This window comes from Dendrobates tinctorius, unplaced genomic scaffold (assembly GCF_039654945.1).
Source record: "Dendrobates tinctorius isolate UK_male_01 unplaced genomic scaffold, ASM3965494v1 ptg000020l, whole genome shotgun sequence".
Classification (NCBI taxonomy): domain Eukaryota; kingdom Metazoa; phylum Chordata; class Amphibia; order Anura; family Dendrobatidae; genus Dendrobates; species Dendrobates tinctorius.
Window position 1 is genome coordinate 34,621,172 of NW_027361688.1, and position 18,906 is coordinate 34,640,077.

General features: G+C 45.1%; 1 protein-coding gene across 2 annotated transcripts in view; it reads left to right on the forward strand.

The window, feature by feature from the left end:
* The window catches only part of CAMK2A (calcium/calmodulin dependent protein kinase II alpha), a 281,034-nt gene that overhangs the window by 64,953 nt on the left and 197,175 nt on the right, over window positions 1–18,906 (forward strand). The gene's annotated exons all lie outside the window — the stretch shown is intronic.

The following is an 18,906-nucleotide window of genomic DNA, read 5'->3' on the forward strand; positions in this document are numbered from 1 at the left end:
CACAACAGACATAGCAATATCTTTCCGATGGTACAACGCAAAACGAGAATTCTTTGTCGGGCACACAAAGCCAAAAATGATGTTAATGTGTTCAAGAGGGTTTTTTTTTTAATATTCCTTTCACAGTTACCAAGGTAACACCAGAAATCTTTAATTATGAAACACTTCCATTTCCAGGAGCGCTATCACATAGAGATACTTATTCTGTATATGACTTTTCATTTTTATTCCGTGTTTTTTTTTATGTGTAAAATTATAACACGTTCATCATGTCACTGCTCTCTGTACCAAACTGCTGGAGTTCCTTCGGTAGGTGTCATGCTGGGTGTCGATATGGAGCTGTTCTAGATTTGCATACACTTATGATCTACAAAAAAAAAGTTCTTACTGCATTTAGAAGTCAGAAAAGAAAGATCAGCGGGATGTTGTATTTTGTAAGGTGACAATGTAATATATAGAGGCAGGTTCGGACTGGTCCACTGGAGAGCAGGAAAATCCTCCGGTAGGCTCCTGTAAAGGATTGGTAATGAGTAGTGCTGTTATATTTGATTCACAATTTACAGAAAAAGGTGCAATCTCATCATTTATTAAACAAGCTAGCCAAATTATTATTAGCCAAATAAATTCTTGTACTAAGGTCAGGTTATTTTTGCTTAGCAACAAAAGAAGAAAAAGGAGTACTAAATCCACCAAAAAGGATAATAAATATTTGGTTTTTATTAATCTCACATAAAAGAGATACAAAATTACATAGAGACAATTTCATTACATGATAGAGTAATCAATACAAGATCCAAGGTGCAGCAAAGAAGTGCAGAAATACCTAGCAATCCATATAGGAATTATACAGGTAAATATGTAAATTATCATAAAGTGACAGTGCTTTAAATCATTCCATACAATAAAGTCATAAGTAATAATAAGAACTAGTCACCAAATACAGCCATTATTACAGGTCCCAGAAGAAAATGTTCAGTCATTAAAGCATAGTAGCAATAGTGACCCCATAAAGACTGCAAGGTCAGGTTATTTTTGCTTGTAGCAAAACTGGTGGGCCTTGGCCAACCCAGTCGGGGACTGTATGGAGGTATACACGATCGATCTTCCAGGATCAGAAATGAAAATTTCACCCCTATGGTATCTGCTTCTTTCCGATTGCTGAAGGACTAAAAAGCCTCTTAGACATGTATCACCATGATTCTTTATTGTTTCATAATTAAAGGGGTTGTCTATGAAGCAAGGTTCTGAAGAGCACCGTGTGGTCAATCCTATTGCTCCTTTCATTATCTATGGAATTGCCATAGATAGCCAAGCACTGCGTTTGGCTGGTCTTCAGCACTCCCATTAAGAATGAATGGAGGGGTGTGCGCATGATCGACCACCGCTCCATTCATTCTGGACTAGGGATCAATGAGAGTCCAAGTGGTTGGACCCCCAGCGAACTGGAAGTCATCTCCTAGCCAGGTGACAAAAGACACTGGTCGATCGAGTCTATCCTTTTATCCTAACTTGTTGATCCAGAGAAGACAAATTATTTCTTGTCTCCAAATATGGCCGAATAGGGCTAGGACTACACAGCGTCTTTGATTGTGACTCTTATCGTGTGGTCAAAATTTGTAGGTGTCACTGCTATATTACAGTATAATTCAAATACTGTCACCACAAGAGCGAAGTCACAGAAAGGCCAACCACATCAGATGTTTTGTGGCTTGCTGTACCCTTAGGGTCGCATTGTATTGTGCTGCAGTGTAACAGTGACACCGAATGACCTTTGGCCGTGTGACAGGTGTCGTAGCTAAAGTTGTCACGTAGCCCGAGCCTAAATCTCTGGGTCAACATCCCATCTCCAAAATTTAGTACCATTAACCTGTAATATTATATGTTTCAAGAAAAGCATCTGGGCTACTCCAGAATAACTGTTACAACATACTGTGGGAGAGACTTTCATAGTCTCACTGCTCGAACAGTAAAGAATCCCAATCTGTGATGGCAGTGAAACCTTATTTCATTTAAAAGTAGAGGATTTCCCCTTGTCATACTTCCAGATCATTAGAAAGATGATTGTACTGCAATCATATATTTGTACATTGTAATAAAACCATTTTGTAAGATACAGCAGTTCATCCATTCCCTTAATAACCTTGGTCCTTATCATTCTTATACACTGGAACACAAAAATATACACATTACTCCAATTGTGGCCTGACTAGTGACTTGCATACACGACTATGTTCTTGCCATGATGCCTTGTTTGTTGATTTGTTGATCATGCTTTTATTTTCCTTGGCAGCAGCTGCCTGGCATTGGTGGCTAAAGTTGAGATTCCTATCCATCAATAGACCCAAGACATTATCAATGACAGATTTGTGTACCCCAACAAAGTATTTTCATTTTGAGCTGCAGCGCTTACACCCGATTCTGGTCCGGCACCCGGTTCTGGTCCGGCACCTGGTTCTGGCGCTGGTCCCTTACCCGCTTCTGCTCCCGAGGCTGGCCTGTACCTCTGCGAGGCTCCTGTCAGGATCCTCGTTGTCTGTCCCTCAGCGTCCTACTGCTGCCTCTCTGATCTCTGCTTCCTGGCGTACTGCCAGCAGGCCTCCAGGGAGAGTGCTTAGGAGGCGCACGTGCTTACCTCAGGTCTCTTAAAGAGACAGCGCACATTTTTTCAAACTATCAATTAACCAATGGCAGCACACTGATTACTATTTCTGGTCCCTCCACCATAGGGAGGGTGCTGGAGCAAGGAGTATCTACTCTTGCTAACCCCGGTTCTTCCTCTGTTCTGCCTGCGCTGTTACAGCATTCCGTTTAGCACTCTGCCCGGATCCGGATGCCAAAGTGTCTGGAGCCAGCTTTCTCCAAATTACTCGGAACCTGACTATCTTTGCCAGTGCCAGCTTCATCTCGTATACCCGGTGTCCATTGGTCAGCTCGACGTTATCTATAATATTTGTTTATCCATTTGTCCCGCTGGGACAGCTGCCACTTGTCCGGGGTCTTACTGGAGGTAGCACCTGTGTCCCTCAGGTAATCCACTCTGGTCCTGTTTGAGAGATCTTACTACGGATACCTGGGGCTCACTAGTCACGCCCCCTTCGGAGCCCCTCAGACTGTGGTCCCGAGGTTCCACTCAAAAAATAAAAAACTAATGTGAACTTCATCTCCTGTGCCTCTGCTTCCATTTGTTACACAGCGTAAAGAGAACCCAGTACATTAGGCATGGGTCGGGACCTGGTGTCTTCAATGGTGGCCATGCCCATGACCAGAGATTTGTAGAGGAAACGCCAGCATTACTGTTCCCTCATGGCTTTATGGTCAGTGGCACACCCCATTATGGTGATGTAGACAAGAAACAGGAGAGGCAGAAGGTGTAGTAAACTAGAAGTAAGCTTTACTTAAAGCAGTAGGTTGATCACAGCAGATGGTGGTGTCATGGTCACGTGTGTCGGGACGCAGATGATACCGCAAGGCGGACCCATAACACACGTGACCCTGGATACAGCGCCTCCAGTGGGGCGAATTTAAATAATAATACGTGCAGGTGGATACGCCGCCTCCACCTGGCGAATTTTGGTATTACACGTTATACAATAAATCTGGAAACCCCGCCTCCAGTAAGGCGCATTTAAATAATAAAGGGGGAACCTGGGAAACATTAACAATGGTGGGCCCTGCAATAGGGAAAAGGGAATTGGAGACCTCCTGAGCTCCCCTGAGCCAGTGTCCCTGCACTCCTAACGTTCCCTATGCCGGTTTCGCACCGGGCGCCGCACGCGTACCTCAACGCCCTAGCTCGCCCTGACCCTAAACCCTCACTAGGGAATAGGTCGGTGCGGAAACTAATCCCACCACTGCACTAATAACACACATGAGGAAAGAGACTACAGGGGAAACACCACTTAGCTTTGCTCTGTTGCGTGCGCTCCCAGCAACAGAGCCCTCCACCTGAGTGCATCTTCTCCTCCACCTGGATCCATCACCATAACAGGATCCTTCACCTTAGTGCAGCCTTGGAGCAGAGTCCAAAACCAGTTGCAGCTGCTTAGAACCAGAGTTCCAAGGATGAGTTCAGCTGCTGACACAAAGTCGAGCATGCTTGAGTCCAGCTCAGCGGCCAAGTCCCACATGGTGAGTGCCACTCTCCATAGTCGCCACTCCACCAGCCCATGCAGACACTTCCCGCTGACACCATCACTGCGACTCCACCACGCCATGCCAGCCCTTCGTCCAGACACCATAGCTGAAACACATCCCCCCTGGCTAAGCTGCGCAGGACTCCTCACCAGCTGCATCCTTCCTCCAGGCTCTCCAAAAACAGAGTGAACACAAACTCACAATATCACAGGCAGTGAGTGAACCCCCTGAGCACACCTTTATAGGGTGTCCCACCTGATCCATAATTAAGTGCACAAAACCCTAAAGTGCAATACCACTCACCACCACCGGGGACAGTCAAGACACCTTGGAACTTTCCAAAATAAAAAAAGTTCACTTTGCATTTAATACCGCCAGATCCAACACAGGATCATGACAGTACCCCCTCCTTAATGAGGGGCCTCTGGACCCTCAAGACCACCCCACATTAGGGAAACACCTACAGCGGGGACGCCCAGATCCTGAGTTCACCCCACCATTACCTGACACTTCAGGTTCATGACAAAGACCGCTGGTATTGGCAATACATGTTCATTTTGGAGGCACCACTCATCTCCACAGCGCCGACCTGGGGAACGAGATTATGTATGTGTATGTATGCTAAGAGCTGATCAGACTCCAAAACACATTTCCAAGATGTTTTTTGGTGGCACCCATACATGCTCGTTCACACACAGGTCCGGACCTGCACGTTTATTGCACACATACATTTGTCATAACTTGGTGAACTCACTCTGGACTTGACAACAGAGGCGTCCCCCTGTGTCACCACACTCACACCCCCACTATTCACCAAGGGACACACCCTCCAACCCTTTCACCATGAGGACTGCGCCTCCTAGGGTTGGTTAATGGCGAGGGTAGAGATTTGTCCCTACTCCCCCGCAGCACACCTGCTGCACACACCAGGAGGAGAAGGGGATCGGGAAATGGAGGAAATATACTCTCGCTGGTCGCCTCCACACGACCAGGAGGGGCGGCATTGAAGATTTGGCATGAGCCCCGCGGACTATACACCAATCTGCTCCCTACAGGGACGTACCCCTTCACCTCGGGGAATACCAGGCAGCTCCGTGGGGCACCATTCCTCCCACCTGCCTGGGTGCGTCCCCTGTATGAACAAGTCCCGCTCCCCAGCAGCGACTACACACCAAGTCTGCTCACCACAGGGATGTACCCCTTCACCTCGGGGAATACCAGGCAGCTCCGTGGGGCACCATTCCTCCCACCTGCCTGGGTACCTCCCCGTGCGAGAGCAAGTCCCGCTCCCCAGCAGCGACTCTAGGGGCTTTTGCCAGACCCGCAATTTGCCAAAGCCGCCATTTTTTTTTTCCCTCTGGTTATCTGAGCAGAGGCCCCAGACCATGATAACTGCTGCTGCAGCGGCTCTAAACACCTTGCCGCTCCCCACTCACATCAGTGAGGCCCGGCAGCAATTACTCAGCGGTCTCCACATGGCCAAAGCTCACCAGAAAAAAAAAAAAACTGTATGGCCTGTGATAATGTCATGGTCACGTGTGTCAGGACACAGATGATACCGCAAGGCGGACCCATAACACACGTGACCCTGGATACAGCGCCTCCAGTGGGGCGAATTTAAATAATAATACGTGCAGGTGGATACGCCGCCTCCACCTGGCGAATTTTGGTATTACACGTTATACATACAATATCTGGAAACCCCGCCTCCAGTAAGGCGCATTTAAATAATAAAGGGGGAACCTGGGAAACATTAACAATGGTGGGCCCTGCAATAGGGAAAAGGGAATTGGAGACCTCCTGAGCTCCCCTGAGCCAGTGTCCCTGCACTCCTAACGTTCCCTATGCCGGTTTCGCACCGGGCGCTGCACGCGTACCTCAACGCCCTAGCTCGCCCTGACCCTAAACCCTCACTAGGGAATAGGTCGGTGCGGAAACTAATCCCACCACTGCACTAATAACACACATGAGGAAAGAGACAATACAGGGGAAACACCACTTAGCTTTGCTCTGTTGCGTGCGCTCCCAGCAACAGAGCCCTCCACCTGAGTGCATCTTCTCCTCCACCTGGATCCTTCACCATAACAGGATCCTTCACCTTAGTGCAGCCTTGGAGCAGAGTCCAAAACCAGTTGCAGCTGCTTAGAACCAGAGTCCCAAGGATGAGTTCAGCTGCTGACACAAAGTCGAGCATGCTTGAGTCCAGCTCAGCGGCCAAGTCCCACATGGTGAGTGCCACTCTCCATAGTCGCCACTCCACCAGCCCATGCAGACACTTCCCGCTGACACCATCACTGCGACTCCACCACGCCATGCCAGCCCTTCGTCCAGACACCATAGCTGAAACACATCCCCCCTGGCTAAGCTGCGCAGGACTCCTCACCAGCTCCATCCTTCCTCCAGGCTCTCCAAAAACAGAGTGAACACAAACTCACAATATCACAGGCAGTGAGTGAACCCCCTGAGCACACCTTTATAGGGTGTCCCACCTGATCCATAATTAAGTGCACAAAACCCTAAAGTGCAATACCACTCACCACCACCGGGGACAGTCAAGACACCTTGGAACTTTCCAAAGTAAAAAAAGTTCACTTTGCATTTAATACCGCCAGATCCAACACAGGATCATGACAGGTGGTACATAAGTGTGATGGTTACACATCTGATAGAGGTTGGAACATCTGCACCACAAAAGAAAATGGATCTACAACTTATATTCTGCTTGTTGCATTCTCTGATTCCCAGCTCCACCTTCACTCAGATGTCCTTGACTACTCCCGCTCAAGACATTGGACCAAATCTCTTTTTGTCTTCTTGAGGGATCAAAATAAATTTATACTACAGTCTAATTTTCTTTTGTGATGCCGAGGTTCCTACCTATATTAGTCTTAATGTAATCCCTCAACTTTGGGGCATTAGAGTGTCAAATATGTTTTAGCCAAGAAAAAAAATGCCATAGGGGCCAGCTTTCCACACTCCATTTTGGGAATAACCCTTTTGCCTTTGTGTCTAGTCTTAGAGGAGTTGTCAAACTCAAACAAAATGTAGTTAAATGCATATAAATCAGTAGTTTATGAAATTTACTAATATACTTTATATATGAAAGGTGCCCTGATCTTCGTCTACAAGCAAGTCCTAGCTGGCCCTCAAGCTTGTGTCTGAAACAGGACAGTATTGCCGTAGTAGGAATGTGACCAGAACTGTGTGGCTGACTGCTCATTTCAGTATCTAAGCCAGCCCACGTTCCTATCACAGTTGATGTACAGGCGAAGAAGGGGGCTGGCTCGGCTACTGAATAGAGCAGTCAGCCAGCCCCCTTTACACAGAGCTCTGGTCACATCCTGACAAGTCATTACGGCTACTTTCCCACAATGAGCTTTTTGGTGAGTTTTTGATGTTCATCTGCAACATCAAAAACTCACCAAAAAGCTCAACGTTGGAACATAGCCTAAGGAAAACAATGTCCTGTTTCAGACCCAATTTGGAAGTGGACCTGCCCGGACCCAGGACCAGAGTTTATAGCTGAAGATTGCTGGCATCGGCTTATCTTCCCTGAACATAAAAGGATTGGACATCTTGAAATCTCAGAATTAGATGCTCTTTGCAGTCTGGTCCTACCAAGCTTTCAGCAACACATTTCAATATTGGGATGCAATTTCAAGAACGAATTTAACAGTAAAATGATCCTCATTTATATCAGACAGCAAGTACTTAGCGCTCAACAAAGAGAAAACAGGGAATTTAAGATTCGAGTTAAAAAGCAACATATTTAATAAGCTTCACGGGAGATTTTCCAGAGGTGAACGTTAAGAAGGTATTATTATGCTGGCTGATGACATTAAAGAATTGCATCAAGGCTCCACGTATCACCAGCATGGAGATTAGGAAACATTGAGGGACCTCGACATTGTCAGGAAATATTTCCTTTGAAGGATTAAGTACCAATCCATCGCTGTATGGTAAAATGTATTTACAGTAGAAGAAATAAATGCTTCCAGGTTCATTTTCATTGCAGGATTGATTATCCAAGGAGACTGAAGGCATAGACCTTCTGGCACCTTCAAGTAGCCTGCACCTTATAGGCATAGGCTGCGATTCTTGTTGAGGGATTATGAAGAAGACAGACGCTCCTGATTCATAAAAAGGTGCATGGCTATTCATGAATCTGTCCCTCCTCAGTTATATCCATTTTGGAAGTGCTGGGAAAAACTGGCAAAATTTCTTTGATAAATCAGAGCCATATACTCATGAAGACAACCCCTATCCTATGCCCTGTTAGGCCCCATTTTATGGACATTAAATAGACATTAAATCTATCACTAGGATTTCACCAGCAAATTATTTATATGCCCATGTAGCTTGTTCAAAGACAAGTCTAGCAATACCTTTACATGGCCAGTCCGTTCCTCCCTTACTGAAAAATCAGCATTAGAATTGATATCTAAATGGCTATGGTAGATGTGAATTCTCGGCCACTCCAGCTCTATTTCCATCAAAGAGCAGCCTCCTCCTGCTTGATTGAAAGCATTGATGCTGTGTGAATTCAGGCTAAGGAGCCATCAGTAAAGGACAAGGAATTGGCGCTGGGTGGTGAATAGAGCTGGAGTGACAGAGGCTTCACAGTTACATACCCAAAAGGGCCATTTTGAGATGATTTCTGGGCATACAGAGGGTATTTTTAGAAAGATTCAGAGTGTTCCAGTTTTGGGATTCGAAACATTGATGGGTTTGCCTATACAGGCACCGTATCCCCAAGACTACCTATAGGCATTGGTCAACTGTGATTATACATAAATTTGGCCCTCTTTATTTCACATGGAACTAGCCCATAAACTGCTATTGGCCCAAACAGTACCACCATTATACCTACGTGTATTGTGTATCACTGAGTTATTGTCCCATAGCAGCTTTGCTCTTGGAAACACCATACAAGAGGCATGTGGACAGCCTATAGGTACAAAATTCTGACCTTTAGGTACAATGTGTGCCATCATGCAGAGCTATACATGATTTTACCAAGTGCATGAAGCACACAATATCAATTTTAAGCTGATTCCACATTTAATTTTGTTCTAATATAACAGATAATGTAAACTAAACAGAACAATTCAATTGGTACAAGATAGTTAAGTGTTTTTGCCCTTACCGGAGGCTGGATTCTGATCATAGGCCAACTTACCTAGTGAGGAAAGTCTGGCTGCCACAGTGAATAGTTACAAATCTTTCATGAAAGTATTCGTGTACAGTCTTCTCTGTCACTGGCTGTTGTCAAAAAATGTCAGTCTAATATGTTAGCAAAGGTGTTGACTGTATGACTGGTGGTCCAACAGAGTGACCTAATGACTGATGAACTCTAGTAGGCTTTCACTGTACGACTGGTGGTCCAACCGAGTGACCAATGACTGATGAACTCTAGTAGGCTTTCACTGTATCACTGGTGGTCCAACCGAGTGACCAATAAATGATGAACTCTAGTGGCCTTTCACTGTATGACTGGTGGTCCATCCGAGTGACCAATGACTGATGAACTCTAGTAGGCTTTCACTGTACGACTGGTGGTCCAACCGAGTGACCAATGACTGATGAACTCTAGTAGGCTTTCACTGTATCACTGGTGGTCCAACTGAGTGACCAATAAATGATGAACTCTAGTAGACTTTTACTGTAAAATTTGAGCAATTGAACATGGCCAACTACATCAGGTCTGTCCTAGTTAGAAGTCATCTTCACAATCCAGAACTGCTAAGAATAGATATCTCTGAGTGTCTCGCACAGATGAAGCAAATCAGCTTCATGACTTATTTGTTAGGCAGATGGATATTTTTGAGATGGATCCAGCAATTAGATGCTCAGACTGAATGACTTGATCAGACTGGGCACCATCATAATTCTTTATTTCCAGGCAATAGATTTCCGTTACTTAGGCCACAATTTCTAGGGCATGTTCAGGAGGACCAGCTGCTTCTATCTCTAGGCTCATAAACATAAAGTCCTGGAATAAAATTGGTAATAAGATTTGGAAAATGTTACAAATTTTGTAAATCAAAACCCCACATTTAGATCCAGACTACTCGTTAAACTGATACATAAAATTTTGAGCTGATTGCAAGTTTGAGTTCTACTCAAAAGTCCCCTGTAGAAAGTCCATTAATCAGGAACAAGCTTTGCTTTGAATGCTAGTTTCCTAATTATTGGCCTGTCTGAACAGCCTGGCAATCAGTCGACTAACGAGCAAAAATCTCGTTTGTCGATGAAATGATTTTTGAGCACATTGTTCTATACAAATGTGCTGCCGAGAACATGATATTCCATGTGTACAGAACAATTGTATTAAATATCTTTCTGTGTGCATGGAAGTGAGGTCTAATCACTTCCATTAAATCATTCCATTAGTCATTAAATGTTAGCAGATTGAATTATCCTACAGTGCCTTGAAAAAGTATTCAAACTCCTTGAACTTTCCCACATTTTGTCACGTTACAAAACTTAGAAAAACCATGTATCATTTCCTTTACACGTCATAAATACTTAATAATTTGTGCTGATATATCACATAAAAATCCCAATAAAATACATTTCAGTATGTGGGTATAATGTGAAGAAATGTTCAAAAGTTTACAGGGTATGAATACTTTTCCAAGCCACTGTATCTAAATGGATGCTAAGTGTTAAACGTAAGGGAACCTGTCTTTAAATAAAATCATAGTGTAGTACAAAATAGTAATAGCGTTCTAAAGATGTCTTTGTCTGAAACGGGCCTTAGACCTTATAAAGTTATAAAGTAGCATGAGATACCTGCTAAGAGTCAAGAAGGTGGTCCTGGACTGCTCCAGAGGAATGCAGCTTTGGCATTGCAAGGCAGCCATAGCGGCATTCGACAGTGATGCGAGGTTTGCTGCACAAATGCTAATGGAGCTGCCTTGGAATTCCGATGCTGAGTGACTCTGGAGGAGACTGCTCCCCTTATTCAGAATATGCCATCAGGTTTTTGCATTTTAATCCAATAGCAGCATAATGCAAGGACAGAGACCCTGATTCATGGAACGCATCACTTATTAGTCTGTGTGTTCGATACAATCAATGTTTTATCAGCAAGAGATTATCACTGTAGGACCAGGTGTCACATGCCAGATAGTCCAGCCAATTTGTGTAACCCCGCCCTCACCAATGATGGGCAAAGCTATATCAAAACTGGTCACCGTCATAATCTGATCCACAATTTAGTTAATTGTCTAGGGGTCTACAAAGCTGATAACCAGTGTCCAGAGCAATTTCGATATACGGAGTTGGCCTTATGTTGGATGTGCCCTATGAGTTATCTTCTCTTGGTAGCGCCACCACCATCATATGCCTAAATCTGTATTACCAAACAGTGTTCAAATAATGCTTACAGTGACCAAATAAAGGCACTAAATGTCAAAATAATACTGCTATACAACTGATTCATAGTGACGGCAAGGCTCTGTAGACAGGCTATCTGCAGTGCCCCTTTATTATGTGTGGCTACATAGGTCGCGCACCCCTCGGCCTTGGCTGTACACATGCAGCAAGAAGAGAATTTGCATCCTCCGATAAATACCGCACGTGTTACTTGCCATTTTTACATAACCCTTTCCTTATCCTTGTTTAAAATGGACAGAATTCATCTGAATCTTCTAAATATACATCCCCTAAAACCATTGTTCATTAAAGTGTACAGTTTCTGCTTGACGTACACTATATCATTATATTCCCAGGGGTCATGCTCTATATTTATCTCCATCTTGAATAATATACTTTAGGGGTAAATTGCTCTACATATGATACAATGCATCATGTTTGAGGTATAACTCGCACTGGCAGTTTTCCTGGGGGTAACTTTGACGGAGTACGCGGGGATGACCTCAGCTGCTACATATTTATGAGAGGCTACAATGACAGGATCCAAAGGTAGGACTAAGTCACACATTACATGAAGTATTCATATTCTAGGGAAAGGTTGGCCCCAACAGGGATCATCTTCTAGACCTCCAGTACCATGTACAGCAATTAATATATGCCACCATAGATGGATCATGATTCATAGGAATCTCTTCTAGGATTGGTGTCCTACTTGAAGTCCATCAGTGAGGTGGCGGACATTTTTAGTCGCTATCTCTCCAAATCTCCAAAGGTTTTATGAAGGACCATATCACTTTCAAGAATGACCTTCAAGACCAGCTATAGTAAGCTGATATTTGGTGGCACATATTGGCAAGGTGCAACTAAAACTTTTGGCTGGTTACAGCAATAGTTGGAATCCATCTAGGGACTTAAGTGTTCTTAAATGATTATCCCCCTCAACTCACACCCACAAAAAAGTTATCCCTATTCACGGAGATAACTTGCCTATCTCTGGGGGTTCGACCACTGGGAGTCCCAGGAATTTCACGGCTTTAGAACCCTTAGAACGTGGTTCTGTAGCCCCATCCCGAATGGCACTAAAGCCCACATGTACAGCCTCCAGTCCATTCATTGTCTATAGAAGTCGTGAATTGTTGCACTCAGTCATCAGCCAGTCCGTGTACTGCCATGCCATCGTGGTCCGTGTTATATAGCCATGTGACTGCGCTCATAATGTCAGACTGGATGGCTCTGCAGCGACTAATCTAAATGGATGAAATTCCTGGTTCCAACATCTTCTCTATCACCAGTGCCTCCCAGAGAATGAAGATGGCGGGGCCTGGTGATAGAAGATGTTGCAGGAGCAATTCCTGGTGGAAATCGCATACGATTTAACACAGGTGAGTTCATGACCCTGAAGGCCCTTTTTCTATTTAAAGGGAACCTGTCATCAGGATTTTATATCAAAAACTCACGGCATAAAGGACCGTTAATGCTGATTTACTTTTGTTGCAGAAATCCGTTTTTCTGTCTTAGGATACGATTTCAACTGTGGATTTTTCTAACGAGATGCAAGTGCAGTGGGTGGGCTGCACTTACCACTCTCCTGCCTCTCTCCCTATTCCCCATCCGCTGCCTGCCTCCTGTTCTGTCTCTCCAGTATTGAGATTTGCGATAATTTGTTCGCCACAAATCACAGTTTTGGGGGGAAAATTTGGCAAATTTGAATTTCAAAACCGCTCATCTTCATTTCAGATGACAGCCTTTTTCAATAGCTGAGGCAGCCCCCTTCTCTGTCTTAGCTGGTCCATTGACAGAGAAGAGGGCTGCTGGCCTTGATTTTGTCATTTTCAAAGCATAGGATCTGGAGCGAGGATGGAAAGACCTAGAACTGCTACTGAAAAAAAATCAGAGTATCTATCAGAAATGTTAAAAAATATACGTTACAAAAATTTTTTTGTGAAACTCATTTACCCTATGTATGTTTTTGGGGGGCAGGACAACCCCTTTAAATCACCACAATTTCACAACATAATAGAGATGAATTAATAAAAAAGAAGCATTTATATTGGTTTAGCCCCATAAAAATCACATATACAGTGGGGAAAAAAAGTATTTAGTCAGTCAGCAATAGTGCAAGTTCCACCACTTAAAAAGATGAGAGGCGTCTGTAATTTACATCATAGGTAGACCTCAACTATGGGAGACAAACTGAGAAAAAAAAATCCAGAAAATCACATTGTCTGTTTTTTTTTCATTTTATTTACATATTATGGTGGAAAATAAGTATTTGGTCAGAAACAAGCAATCAAGATTTATGGCTCTCACAGACCTGTAACTTCTTCTTTAAGAGTCTCCTCTTTCCTCCACTCATTACCTGTAGTAATGGCACCTGTTTAAACTTGTTATCAGTATAAAAAGACACCTGTGCACACCCTCAAACAGTCTGACTCCAAACTCCACTATGGTGAAGACCAAAGAGCTGTCAAAGGACACCAGAAACAAAATTGTAGCCCTGCACCAGGCTGGGAAGACTGAATCTGCAATAGCCAACCAGCTTGGATTGAAGAAATCAACTGTGGGAGCAATAATTAGAAAATGGAAGACATACAAGACCACTGATAATCTCCCTCGATCTGGTGCTCCACGCAAAATCCCACCCTGTGGGGTCAGAATTATCACAAGAACGGTGAGCAAAAATCCCAGAACCACACGGGGGGGACCTAGTGAATGAACTGCAGAGAGCTGGGACCAATGTAACAAGGCTTACTATAAGTAACACACTACGCCACCATGGACTCAGATCCTGCAGTGCCAGACGTGTCCCACTGCTTAAGCCTGTACATGTCCGGGCCCGTCTGAAGGTTGCTAGAGAGCATTTGGATGATCCAGAGGAGTTTTGGGAGAATGTCCTATGGTCTGATGAAACCAAACTGGAACTGTTTGGTAGAAACACAACTTGTCGTGTTTGGAGGAAAAAGAATACTGAGTTGCATCCATCAAACACCATACCTACTGTAAAGCATGGTGGTGGAAACATCATGCTTTGGGGCTGTTTCTCTGCAAAGGGGCCAGGACGACTGATCCGGGTACATGAAAGAATGAATGGGGCCATGTATCGTGAGATTTTGAGTGCAAACCTACTTCCATCAGCAAGGGCATTGAAGATGAAACGTGGCTGGGTCTTTCAACATGACAATGATCCAAAGCACACCGCTAGGGCAACGAAGGAGTGGCTTCGTAAGAAGCATTTCAAGGTCCTGGAGTGGCCTAGCCAGTCTCCAGATCTCAACCCTATAGAAAACCTTTGGAGGGAGTTGAAAGTCCGTGTTGCCAAGCGAAAAGCCAAAAACATCACTGCTCTAGAGGAGATCTGCATGGAGGAATGGGCCAACATACCAACAACAGTGTGTGGCAACCTTGTGAAGACTTACAGAAAACGTTTGACCTCTGTCATTGCCAACAAAGGATATATCACAAAGTATTGAGATGAAATTTTGTTTCTGACCAAATACTTATTTTCCACCATAATATGCAAATAAAATGAAAAAAAAACAGACAATGTGATTTTCTGGATTTTTTTTTCTCAGTTTGTCTCCCATAGTTGAGGTCTACCTATGATGTAAATTACAGACGCCTCTCATCTTTTTAAGTGGTGGAACTTGCACTATTGCTGACTGACTAAATACTTTTTTTCCCCACTGTATGTATAACTGCTACTAGTGTACAAAAATACTTGGCACTCAAAAATGAAGAAGCAGTATATTCTTTATTTAGCATCCAGACAAAAATAGATGGGTCGCCCTCCCAGGGCCATGGGGTACTCGGTACCGGGCCGGTAACAGTGGGATGTGTCACAGCAGCGGTGACCCGGACTGTGGCCCTGGGCGCCCAAATAATATGAATATGTGAATGGTGGAATGTAGTTAGATGAATAGTTCGTGACGCCACCTGTGGTGTTCGGCAAAGGAGGTGTTAAGCCGATGCTGCAGACAGATCCTCCGGGACAGATGGTGTGGTGCAGCAATGATGTTATAGCCCTCCACAGGCAGGGCTGTTGTCCCAGGGCAGTGTAGATGTGGAGACACTTAGATGGTGCAGTGTTTGGCGCAGGGGCTGTAGCAGTGCCAGGCTGACGGACGCAGGAAGGAATGGAGGACACCAGGGCATGTAGTTCCAAAGCTTTACTCAGAGTCTGTAGTGCCCGCTTCTGTGCCATGTCCTCTGGGTCAGGGACTCAGTCAACCTCCAGGCAAGATGGAAAGCTCCATTCCACGCTCTGCCAACTTATTTGCCTTTTCTGAACGTCTCTGTGGCGCCCCTGAGGCTTCAGTCGCCACAGAGGTACTGCTCTTTCTCCTAAGGTGTGGTACCCCACCATCCAGGTAGGATGGGAACTCCCTTTCAGATTCCAACACCTGCACCCCACACACAGGATAGTTCAGCAGGGACCCATCCATGCTTTATGCTGGAAAAGTCATAGGATGCCTTTTGTGGTCCCTGGCTTCGTAACACGGGAGGTGCTGGGGAGGCGGGTGGAGTTAGATATAAAAGAGAGGGAAGGTGTAGGATTTCGGGTCAGGGCAGTCTGACAGAGGGTGAGAGAGAAAGGAAGTCACTCAGACAGGAGTGAGGATCCCTGGAAGAGGGATGGAGGAAGGAGTGCTGCAGCTGCCTCAGTGACCTGAGCCAGCTGGCACGGGAAAGGAACAGAAGGAAGGAGACGTAGACTGGAGACTACAGATTCCATAAGAGAGATAGAACAGATCGGAACGAAGGAGAATAGAAGGATGGTGGGAAGCAGGTTGAGAAAGAGAGAGAATCCTTCCAGTCCAGAGCGCAAAGGCCGGGGCCCGGTCCCTGAGGTTGATTGGATCTTTATGTTCGGCAACAGACACCGGAGGAGTAGTGAGCCACTAACGCCTTACTCCCATCATAGACTTGGGACACAACAGCAACTGGATAGTGAGCCGGGACGCAGAGAGGAGTCCCCGAAGCAGGCTACAGCTGCCTGTCATACAAGTAGAGACTAGGAACACCTAGAGAGAGGCATTCCAGGGTAACTAAGTACTGGAGTGCTTCGCACCTAAAGGCGCATTGGAGGAGTCGTTCAGTAAGGTACATATTGGCCGAGTGTGGAGGGGAGAATCCTATCCTGCCTAGAGGTTGGCTGGGGTCCTGACCTGAAGAACACAGTGCGGAGGCAGGCATTTGTGTGAACTGCAAACAGTGCGTAAGGCTTTGGAACCGCATACTCTGTTGTCCTCCAGTTATTCCAGCACCGCTATACCTGGGTACCAGCATCTATACCATCCTGTGCCTCTCCTCATCCATTGCACCTACACTGCCCTGGGACTACAGCTCCACCTGTGGGGAGCTACACCATCTTTGCTGCACCACACCATCAGTCCCAGTGGATCTGCATGCAGCGTTGGCTCAACATCTTACTTGCCAAACACCACGGGTGGCGTCACGAACTATCCAAATAAACTATTACACCATTAACATCACCACCATTGATATTGGGCGCCCAGGGCCACGGACTGGGTCACCTCTGCTGTGACACACATTCCCCCTGACACCGGCCCGGTACCGAGTACCCCACTGCCCTGGGTGTGAGGGCGACCCATCTCCTCTATAGCGCCTTTAAGTGTGAAGATCTCCTATTACTGAGTTACACTGGAGTTCCTCCTGACAGATGTTCCCAAGAACTCTACTTGTACGGCAGACAGCTGTAGCCTGCTTCGGGGACTCTCTACTCCTAAGTCCCGGCTCTCTATCTGTGTTGCTGTTGTGCCCTCAAGTCTTAGATGGGAGTAGTGCATTTACAGCTCACTACTCCACCGGTGTCTGCTGCAGAACCATTAGTGTCCATACAACCTCGGGGACCGGACCCCGGCCTTGCGCTTAGAACTTCTAAGCAGGGATCTTCCTCTAACCCACGTCCTCTGTGTTCCCTTTTACTCCTACGTTCCGTACTTGTCTTTCCCTCCTATGGAAGCTCAGGCTTCAGTTCAATGTCTTTCTCCTTCTTTCCTTTCCTGTGCCAGCTGGCTCAGATCATTGAGGCAGCTGCAGCACTCCTTCCTCCATCCCTCTTCCAGGGATCCCCACTCCTCTCCTAGTGGCTTCCTCTTTCAGACTCTCCGACTGACTGACTGACCTGTAATCCTAAACCATCCCGCTCTTTTATGTATTCTCAACTCCACCCACCTCCCAGCACGTCTAGTGTTCCAAGCAGGGAACCACCAAAGGTGCTCTGCTACTCTCTAAGCAAGTAGCCGCAATGTGGTTTTGCTGAACTACTCTATTGTGTGGGGTGCGAGTGTTGGAGTGTGGTCAGGAGCCTCCAACTTACCTGGATGGTGGGGCACCACACCTTAGGAGAAGGTGGAGTACCTCTGTGGCGACTGAGCCTCAGGGGCTCCACAATATCGTATGAACGTTTTCGGTCCAACAACGGACCTTCATCAGAATGGTTTTTTTGGTTTCTTTTGGTAGAAAACTATAAATTTACAGAAAGAGTAAACAAGGGAACAAAATAAAAAATTTGTCAGAAACTGCAACGGACATGTTTCTAATACAATTGCATTAAAAAAGTCAAATGTCAGAAGAATAATCTATAGCGAAGGATGGTGACTGTAGAAATTCATTCCATCAATGTAGAAGAAGCTCTCAGAATTGATCTGCATCATGTTTGAAGGTGAAAACATTGTTAAGGAAAGCAGGTCTGAATATCTAAAAAACTTGGATCCAAAGCCCAAGACTACAGTGAAAATTGAAATAAATATAATTATACATGTAAAAGGATATCTATGTGCTTCCGGAGTGTTCATCAGTATGAGAGAGATGCCTATAGTGACATAAATGAATATCTGAAAGAGATATACCTGGAAAAGATACAGATAGGGTAATAGATATCCTCAGGTGGTAGCAAAGTCTATGCTGCTAAAATAAGAGAAAATTATGCAGATGATCGGTACACCGAAAAACCAGAGGTTGAATCATTGGCATAAGTGTGTGGAGTAGTGAATTATTGAGATGGATACCTGGTATTATATAGAGGCTGGAGCACGAGTCTATCTGGTTGGAGTTGGATTAATCTGACTAAATGAGAAAATAATGAGAGAAAATTCAAAAGAGTGTTCCATGGGGCTGGGTATTGCATAGAACATCTGATCAGCAGCCAAAGAGGCATAACAGCATTATCACTATATACCTGGATAAAGCAGGGCTACAGGAATGAGTTAACAGCGCTAGGGGTGCAAGCTTCTTCATTTTTGAGTGCCAAGTATTTTTGTACATATTTATGGGTTGGAAACCTTACTTGAACACCGAACAACCTTCCTTTTTCTCTGGAGTGCCGTGTTCTTTTGCCTAACTGCTACTAGTGTCGGACTGGGGTGCTAA